Source organism: Solanum lycopersicum, chromosome 3, assembly GCF_036512215.1.
Source record: "Solanum lycopersicum chromosome 3, SLM_r2.1".
In the NCBI taxonomy this organism is placed as follows: Eukaryota; Viridiplantae; Streptophyta; class Magnoliopsida; order Solanales; family Solanaceae; genus Solanum; species Solanum lycopersicum.
The window spans coordinates 45,088,109-45,091,874 of record NC_090802.1 but is presented as its reverse complement, the minus strand read 5'-3'; positions in this window follow the sequence as shown (position 1 = coordinate 45,091,874).

Below are 3,766 nucleotides of genomic sequence, written 5' to 3'. Positions count from 1 at the left end.
ACAACCCCGTTGCTATTCAATAGCTCGCAAACTACATAAGCGAGGTAATCATACTAGGAAATTTTAATATGACAAGCTCAACCTAGAAGGTAAACCCTTGATTTTGTTGTCAGGGGTTTCGAACTTGAGACCTCCAAAATGGAAATCCCAATCCCAAACAATTGGGCCACCCCAAAGGTTAAGAGGCTTCTTTATTCGTTGTTTAATTTCATTTTGGGAAAAAAAATACTAAGCAGCCCAGAGGTTCTTATTATTCTTTCATTGTTTATAGATTTTGTTAAAATTATTATTATTTCCCAACATGTTTGTCACATGCAGCTTATTGAGCGTCAAACTAAGTGAACTTTGATTATCATTTGTTATGTTTAATTTTTTTGTGACCAAAAAATTACAAGGGTTATAAGTGTGCAATAAAGAGATATTTGTCAAAAGGAGAGAAAAAACTACTGATCAAAGTACTTTCTCTAGCATCCCATATGTTTCATGTTGCTTTTGCGACACCTGGTAAAGTGACAAAAAGGTTGAAAAGAAATTCAACAAAAATTTCAATGCAATACAACAATAAGAATTACAAAAGTTCCACCTAATGAATTGGAGAATTGTCACATCCCCGAAGGGAAGGGGAGGACTTGGTGAAAAATCTTTGGGCTTCCACAAAAACTTGTTAAGGAAGTGATTATGTAGGTTTAGGGTAGAAGAGAATGTATTGTGAAGGATGTGGCAGTTAAAAGTGTATGGTATGATGGAAGGTAAATGGAAGACCAGAAACATCGCAATACCATCTTGATATGGCATATAGAGAAGTATTATAAAAGGGGTGGGAGACTAAAGTAGAAATGTTTCTTTAAAGGTTGGATGGTAGTAAATTTAGATTCAGGGCATATAAGTGTTGTGGGGAGAATAAGTGTTGTGGAGAAAATTGTCACGCCCCGAGAGTACCCCCTAGACGTGACACAACATACTTGACCCCGAAGGCGTCTCATATAAGCCCTTAGCATATATAACAGTGGAACATAGGGAAAATGAAAAAAAAAATCCTTACAATTAGAGTATTTTATAAAATAAGAGAGTATATATGACACTATGTCTCAAACCATCAATAATACTTGAATTACAACTCTTGAATACAATCTTACGGACGCAGGCCTTACATAAGTCTAAAACATAATAAAATCTCATGAAAACATGCTTAAAACAGATGTTTAGTTGAAACCATCTATATGCACTTTTTCATATCATCTTGAAAGAGTTGAAAAATAAACAACATAAGCAACTCACATATAGTTCATCAAAAAGCAAAGGATAACAATATCTCCATAAACATTGTCTCTAAACATAGTAAAAATACCATATCACTCATTACAATACATAATAATCATGCATAGTCAAATATCAAAATCATTACATCATAATAGAATAAACACATAAGTAACCCTAGGTTGAATTTGTGCAATGTGTAGATAAAGCCACATAACCTACCTACACTAAGTACCACCTTTGGATCACTATACTCATATTTATCATACATTAGTCTCATCCATAGTTCATATACATAGTAAAGAGATATTCATAATCACTAGCTCATGTCAAGGGAAGTTAATCATAAATTCAACTCAATTGGAGCATGCATTAACTCAAAAGTCAACATAATAGAAAGGAACTACACTGTGACTACTTTAGAATTTATTAGTCATAGTTCATGAAACATATTTATATCATGCATATATGGAATCACACATCTTCATATCATAAGAAAATCACCCCATAACCCCTTCATAAGTTCACTTGTGCATTGTTCAAGTGAAGTCTCATACCCCCACTCACACCAAGCAAACTCATTAAGAAGTGATAAGTGTAGTTCATATACATATTCATAATTCATATTAAGTAAATTCACCCATGAATCCTTACATTTCATACGTACATAATTTGTTTAAAACATATCTTACATCATAATCGTCATGCCATAAGAGAAACATATCACATCACTCTCAAGGCTTACTTGTGCAATGCATAATTGAAGTCCTATATCCTCACTTAAACTAAGCAAAACTCCTTAATTAATTGTAGCAAATAACTCATTTCTTATCATAAATTCATATTTGTATTGTATTCATATTCTTTACATATAGGGATATAGCCTTAACCAACATAGACCATGTGAGCTACATGAAATCCGGTGTTCTACCCCCACACTGAAAAAAGGTGCTTCACTTGTCTAAGATGAAACAAACATATTCAGCATAAAGGTGGATCCACTTGCCTAAGAACTATGTGGACACATAGTTATGGAACAAGTAGATTTCTACTACAAACTCGGACTTGCTAAATGTAAAAGGTTTCCATTTCATGAGAAAACATATATATTGGGAACTAGGACTTTCTAAACGTAAGTGGAACCTATATAGAAAGCCTGACTTGCTAAATGTAAAAGCCTTCATCTCATATTCATGTTCACACGGTGCTAAGAATAACTCCTTTTTGAAAGTAACATTAAGTATTTATTTAAGTTCATGTTCATGGAAGAATTCACTTAGGCACTAAAAACAACATATATCATATTAGCTCATAGATTCATTGGTGAGAATGTCATTTCAACCTTCGAATAATTAACGTGTGAGAAAATCTTTTACATCATATCCATATGTGTTCACGAGAATAGCCTTTTATGCAACACAACAATACTACCTTAGTCTTAATATATCATACATAGTCATAACATGTCTTATGTAGTCATAACATATCATACATAGTCATAACATATCATACGTATTCATCTCGTATCATACTTACTCATATCTAGTGTTGCAGGGAAGAGGGATCTTATCTCAACACCACAGTACATATGACAAGTAAGCACATCCACCTTTCAAGTGGATCAATAGTTCATATATAATAAGTAAACACATCCACCTTTTAAGTGGATCATCATAGTCATGTACAATTCATGTATAATAGTATGTCAAGGTAAATATGAGAACTAACCTTTCAATTGACACATTATATACATCATAGTCATATTCATGCATAAGTGAGTGTGTGTATAATTTTCCTTACAATGACACCACAACAACAACTTTGTCATCATAGACACTTCCCCCACAAGGTGTACATAAACATTTACATAATATCTCAATCATGCATACACCTAATATATTGCATTCAAGGGTTTTATTTTGCCAACACATCAAGTATGCAATACATGTAACATAGATACAATCATGACTCAAGTAATCCCTTCATTTCATGCATAAACTCATGTGATCATATTATAGGTCATGTGGGTGAGATATTCTCACAATAGGGCCATGTACAACCAAACATACAAAATATATCTTTCTTAAAGACTTGACGTTCTTAACTTATTCATATTAGCTTTTACCCTTAAAGACTTAGGAGTTATCTTCATGTTACAAGTCTTACTCTCAATCAAGTCACACATTATCATTATGTATACCTAATTCCCAAGGAAAACTATCCACATGCTTCATTCTTGATCAATTATAATCATATAGAATAGATACAACTCTATCTCTATATTACACAACCATGATGCCTCATATAAACCCTAATCAAGTTAGTTCATAATTATCTTAACCTGTCATCCATTCATGCCTAAGTGATCTAGTCTAGGGCCATTCATCAAGAAGTTCATCAATCTTAGAAGGTTACATCTAACCCACAATTTGTCTCTTTCAAGACAAAACCCTAGACATATCCATTCACCTTAGAGTTTTTAGGTCAATCACAAATACATGTGCAATCA